Source organism: Danio rerio, chromosome 14 (genome assembly GCF_052040795.2).
Source record: "Danio rerio strain M-AB ecotype USA chromosome 14, GRCz13ab, whole genome shotgun sequence".
NCBI lineage: Eukaryota > Metazoa > Chordata > Actinopteri > Cypriniformes > Danionidae > Danio > Danio rerio.
Genome location: NC_141034.1, coordinates 27,233,303 through 27,240,000, shown reverse-complemented (window position 1 = coordinate 27,240,000; position 6,698 = coordinate 27,233,303). Strand labels below are relative to the sequence as shown.

Genomic DNA, 6,698 nt, shown 5'->3' with positions numbered 1-6,698 from the left:
TAATTTTACTATATATTAAAATTATATATTATAATATAATTTTATAATTATAATTTTATAATTATATTATAATATATAATATAATATAATTATAATTTTATAATTATAATACTATATATTATAATTTTACTATAGTAAAATATAATTTACTGTCATCAATGTAAAAGATACCAATAATAATTAGTGTAGTAAAAGAGTTACTAAACTATTATGTTCAGAAATGTGTTGAAAAACGTTTCTCTCCGTTAAACAGAAATTGGGGGAAAAATATATACAGTGGTGGGTGGGGGGTGAAATAATTCTGACTTCAACTGTATGTAGAGAGAAAGAGAGAGAGAGAGAGAGAAAGAGAGACATAGAAAGAGAGAGAGAGAGAGAGAGAGAGAGAGAGAGAAAGAGAGAGAGAGAGAGGTCTCTGTAATCCACACACTGCCGTTTACTCAATTATAATTTAGGTTGTTTTGGCAGAAAACAGAGAGTATTTCATTTTAATCATTAAGGCTGCCTCAAAGTATGCGGGCATAGCTGAAAATGCAATATTCATAAACAGATTCTGAGTTTTAAACATCCACGTGAGGTGGTTTTAAATGATAGCGAATAATCCATGATTATTAAACATTACAAAACATTATAAAACAATACAAAAGTAAAGCTGGGTAGCTTACAGTGTAAGGCTCAAGTGGCCTTAATCTGGAAACGTGTACACAGAGTCATCGTCAGAGCACTAACATCCAACATTCACTGCACTACCTAGTTCAACCACTTATTTTCAATACTACTTACTGCAAAAAAGACCCAACACATTGATTACGGCACAGGATAAGATTTGATGGATAAATGCAGGTGAGGGCGGTAGGGTCCCCCTGTATATACAGGTTATGCAAGTTATAATCACTCCATATCAACATTAACAACAACAAACATTTATGAAGTGTGCTTCACACAGGTGAGTGGACTTGACAAACCACCTGTACAAACACTCTTTTCTCAAAAAACAAAAAAAAAAAAACACTCACCCTTCCTAACTCTTGCACTTAATTCTGAGTACTAACATTTCCTTTGTAATAATAGCTCTTCTTGTGTGTATTGCCTCTTCTTGTTGAATCACTGAATGACTTCTCAATTCTACGTCGCTTAGGACAAAAGTGTCTGCTAAATTTTTAAAATTTAATACAATTATTTGCAGGATTCCCACAGAAATGTAAATATCTTAAAATTAATTTACTAAAAACAAATTGTCTGTCATTTATCTACTGCATAAAAGAAACAAGAATGACTAAAATAAATAAAAACAATTTACTGGTGCAAGGTTAAAAGTTGTTGTAGCCTGATCTCACTAGGACACGCAACTATTTTACGTTTTGTCAGTTTAGTGGCTATAATTTACACGAGTTCAGTTGTACAAAAATGTATGATTTTAAAAAGGAGGCCTGGCAGTCAACTCCACCCCTTAAACCAACAAACATTTGAAGAGAAGCAAATTTGACTAAACTGTACAGATGAGATCATACAAATTCATACAAATTAGCCACTAAATTAAAAAGTTATGAATTGCTGTGAGATTGTGTTAGCTACTCTGACAGTATTTCTATGTTCTGAAAAGCTCCTTGTTCATGTCCATGTTCATCAATCCATTTAATAAAACATATTTGTTTATTTTTCATTTCTTTCTTATTTAACAACTGAAGCAAGTGAAACAAATAACAATAATAAAGTGTAGTGGCAAAAGGGAGAAAATAATACATATTTCTGTGGGAGTGGAACAGAATATTGCCTAAAAAAATACATCTCACGCAGGTCTCTAAAGTTTACCTTTCCATCAATACAATGTTAAAGGTGATGAAATATGGTAGCTTACTGTGAATATATAAATGATTCTACTGTTTTTTTTTTTTTATGATAAAGACCGTTTTTTAATAGTGTAGGATTTGAGCGCTACAATATGTAGCAAAATCCTAATTTACCAGACGAAAAGGTGGGACAAACTGGAGCAAAAAAAAAAAACACTCAGGAAGTGTGTGTGTGTAGAGACATCACAATTACAAGCCTCATACACCTCAATCACTCGAACTAGCATGGTGGAAATGCAATTCCATAGAAACTTGCAAAATTTGTGAGCTAAGGCACTTATAAAAGGAAGATTTGAAATGAGTTTTAGACTGCTTGCTGAACAAGCTCGGTTTCAGGAAAAAATTATTCACAATTTATTAGTGTGAAGCGGGGAACTTGGGGCTCGAGGTCTGCTGGGATATTACACTCGTCTTTCATGAGCTTCCCTCACTTTTTTCTGCGATGAACTTCCTGGAGCTTCGGTGCCGCTGTGTTTTATATGGATACTTCATAATCAGCCAGAGGCAAAAAATAAAAAATAAAATAGAGATTCTTCATTCTGAAAATAAGCACTAGAGCCTGTGAATCCCTGAGTTATGTATATGTGACCCAGGAGAGAGAAGAATGCATACCCGTTGCGACTTGACAAACAAATTCTCTCAAGTACATGCTAATTAATTAGCACCGAGAGCTGTAATGTAACAGCTTACACATACGCCATTTATTCCAGCCAAAATAATGAGAAAGGCAATAACGGTCATGTTTGTGGTTTCTAAGCTTTTTATGCAAGCCTTTTAATCAAAATTGATAGTGACTGAACAAAGTATGACAGAAAAACCTGTGAAAATTAGGTTTATAAGGTACAACTCAAGAACATCTAGCAACAGTCCTTATTATACTGGTGTAGATGTGAGATTGACATTAATTTAATGAGACAATGTTAATGTAATATGTGGTAGATCTTAGCAGAGCAGCTAATCTTATCCACACACGCCTGTCAAGCTACTATGTAATCACTGTTAATTTATGTCATGGATCAAACCTAAAGGTTAAACATTGATTACTAAGTGTTGATTTACAAGGAAATGCTTCGCACAGCCCTTCAATTTACCTTCAGTGTGCCTGCCAACCTGATTTATAGAAGGTTAAATGGATTACTGCAGCCACCGGAGTTAACTCCATGCATACTGCAATATACATATAATAATATATAGCACATTAAATTTGATGCAAATTGAAAAGAGGCTGTGTGGCTTGAACGTGCAGTGAGCTTATTATGTAATACTTATAAAATCTACAAATATTTCTGTAGATATTCAAGGACACAGCATTATTAAAAAAATGATTTTTCAGACTGGCCTATGATACAAAGTAATGAAATGTTATGTATAATATATAATTAACATACACAGTGTTAAAATATTTAATTCTTCAATTTTATTCAAATATGTATCCGTTTCCTTCTAAAATAATAAACATTTATATTTTATTCTCCGCTATTTTATGCTGGTGTCTATACAAACTTTGTGCTTTGTTTTATATATATATATATATATATATATATATATATATATATATATATATATATATATATATATATATATATATATATATATATATAAGGGTGGAGCCGAACCCGAATACGGTATTCGGAAAGGCACGAATAGCGTGTTTTTACGAATACTTATATCGAACAAATACTTGAAAAATTATTTGTTTTCGGGAGCAAGAAAAACATTATATCAAAAAGCAGCGTTTCCTCATGAGGACACAGTGCATGCTCGCGTAAGTGAGTGAGTGAGAGAGAGAGAGAGAGAGAGAGAGAGAGAGAGAGAGAGAGAGAGAGAGAGAGAGAGAGAGAGAGAGAGAGAGAGAGAGAGAGACACTCAGTCAGTAGTCGGAGGGCGGGGCGGAGGAAAAATATGTCTGGCACAAGCTTCTCCATAGATACAGACAGAGAAGGCTCGGCTGAGCGAAAAAAAATACTTCACTGCATCACTATTTTAGATTATAATAGATTTTTGTACCTTAATTGGGTTCCAGATGCAGTTTATAAACTTGTAGCGGAGTTTGATCTGGATTTTCCATTACGCTGCATTTTTGAAGTTTGCAATCGGGTGCTCTCTGTTTACGCAACTTTAGCTAATCAAACAATACTTTCACTATAATGTAAATTAGAAGTGTAATAGAAAAAATATATATTTTTGTGCCATATATGTATATATATATATATATAGGCCAATTTATTAGGTACACTTGTTCAACTGTTAGTTTAACTGTTGTTTAATTAGCCAATCTTAGGGTAGTAACTCAATGTATTTATGGGAGAATGGTTAAAAAAAAAAAGATGTCAAATAAGAATGGCCAGACTGGTACGAGCTGATAGAATGGCAACAGTAATTTAAATAACCACTCGTTACAACCAATTTATGCAGAAGAGCATCTCTAAACACACAACACGTCCAACCTTGAGGCTGATGGGCTACAGCAGCAGAATACACCAGGTGCCATTCCTGTATATGTCATCCTGATGACTACTTCCAGCAGGATAACACACCATGTCATAAAGAGCAAATCATCTCAGACTGGTTTCATGAACATGACAATGAGTTCACTGTACTCAAATGGCCTCCACAATCATCAGAACTAAAATAAAGCACCTTTGGGTTGTGGTGGAACAGGACATTTGCATAATGGATATGCAGCCGACAAATCTGCAGCCAGTGAGTGATGCTATCAGGTCTATATGGACCAAAATCACTCAGGAATATTTCTAGCATCTTGTTGAATCCATGTCACGAAGGAGTAAGGCAGTTCTGATGGCAAAAGGGGATCCAACCCGATAGTATCAGGTGTACCTAATAAAGTGGCCGGTGAGTGTATATATAAATCTGTTTATATGTTTTAAAGAACTTTTGTGAAGATAAATTCTTTAAAAATATATTACAATGATTTTATTATCATTCAAAAGTGTAAAAATTAAACAACATTTTTATTTTACTTATTCTGGCCTATACAACGTGCAAAATAATGTATAATCATACTACAAGCTTCTTATTAATCATTCGAGATTATGAGTTTATTATTTCTGTAGAGCATTTGAAAAAAGTTGGAAATCAGTAGCCACCACTGACTTACATTGTATGTAAATGGATGTCCATGGTTTTAGATTTTTAGAATTCATCTAAATATCTTCCAACAAAATATAAAAAAAGTTTATAAATGTCCAAAACCAGTAGTTTTATTTGGGTGAACATTCACTGTACTGAGGGTCATGTCCTTGTAATATAACCGTGTACACTGTATATATAACCAAACTAATGGATATTCACCAATAAGTTAACAGAGTTCAGAATTGTATCCTTAAATCATACAACATGAGTCAATACCCAACCACAAACTTTAGCCCACTGCGCTGTAAAATCTGAGTCAAATCTTCTGCAATGTGTGCAGGCCAAGTTTGAATAATGCAGGAAACTGCTGCCATAATAAAAACAGTATGACAAGAACATTCTTCCTGACCCCAGAGCATACGGCCTGTGGAAAACAGCTAAATTACTTTTTCAGGGCTTTTAACCCAAGCCATTTAATCCCACAAAGTTTAGAGAGTCATTGTAGAGAGCAGAGCAAAATGAGACGTCTCTAAATCACTGCAATCCCCCGTCCCTCAGCTCTGATCCCAGCCGCTATTAGTTGGCCCCTCTGAGACAACAGCACCAGCCGTACGGGGGTATTACGGATGACCACACATGCATCACAAATGAAAATACCAAAATCCAATAAATCCTCGCAGATGGGTTAGGGGTGAATACATTTACAACATGTCAAACAAACTGTTTGGACACCAGCCAAACAATTCTGTGGATGTGTTGGAAGAATTCGCATTGGAATCACTGAAATCAGTTTCTTTGGATCACAGACTCAAAATTAAGATGAAATTGTTAAAATCATCCTGGAATAAAAAGAAAATCGGATTTCATGTCTAGTTACTCAAGCTGATTGATTGACAAGCAGCCCTACTATTTGTTTAAAGAAGCATGTTTGAAGAACAAGCATGTTATTGGAGCGATTAAATTCATCCTGTTGAACAGAGACTACTTTTCCAGATAGCAAGCTTCTGATTTTACAATATAAACAACCAACATAGTTCTATAGTATGCAACCTGAATGCCGTCATGCTGCCACATTTTGAGTGAACTACTGGAAGGGTGATTAAATTACTTAATAGGAAAATTCTGACAAAGTTGATTCAGTGTATCTGTGAAACCAAAAATGCATGTGTCACTATTTTCCTACCAGCAAATCAATCAATCAATCAATCAATCAATCAATCAATCTATCTATCTATCTATCTATCTATCTATCTATCTATCTATCTATCTATCTATCTATCTATCTATCTATCTATCTATCTATCTATCTATCTATCTATCTATCATATTGTAATGATTCTTTCATATTAGACTGTTTACGCGAGTTCAACTGCGGTAGTTCAAGGACCACATAAAATTTTGAATCTATATATATATATATATATATATATATATATATATATATATATATATATATATATATATATATATATATATCAGTATATAAATCTTGGCTGTTCCAGATTTCCCTCCACTGTGACATCACAAGCCCTGTCCATGTGTTCAGATGGTCTGCTCTATTAGCAGAGATCAGTAAGGATTGCTGCGTTCAAGAAGGTTACAAAGTGAGACTTTCCTTTTGTAGTTTAATTCATATGAACAGTTACAGCATGCTAATACAGTAGGTACTGTTTATTACTCTGATTTCATCATGACAAACAGATCTATCATAAATGTAATTTCTCTAACTATCCTTATTATCCATAAATGCAAATC

At 33.9% G+C, this 6,698-nt stretch overlaps 2 protein-coding genes and 1 long non-coding RNA gene across 14 annotated transcripts in view; 1 reads left to right on the top strand and 2 right to left on the bottom strand.

The window, feature by feature from the left end:
* The window catches only part of LOC147833955 (uncharacterized), a 3,463-nt gene extending 331 nt beyond the window's left edge, over positions 1 to 3,132 (top strand). The window contains exons 2-3 of the long non-coding RNA XR_015507476.1: positions 136 to 317; positions 370 to 3,132. This is a non-coding gene — a long non-coding RNA (uncharacterized LOC147833955). The remainder of the gene's footprint in view (positions 1 to 135; positions 318 to 369) is intronic.
* Positions 1 to 6,698, bottom strand: part of atp7a (ATPase copper transporting alpha) — an 813,718-nt gene that overhangs the window by 92,739 nt on the left and 714,281 nt on the right. The gene's annotated exons all lie outside the window — the stretch shown is intronic.
* The window catches only part of enox2 (ecto-NOX disulfide-thiol exchanger 2), a 403,572-nt gene that overhangs the window by 363,367 nt on the left and 33,507 nt on the right, over positions 1 to 6,698 (bottom strand). The gene's annotated exons all lie outside the window — the stretch shown is intronic.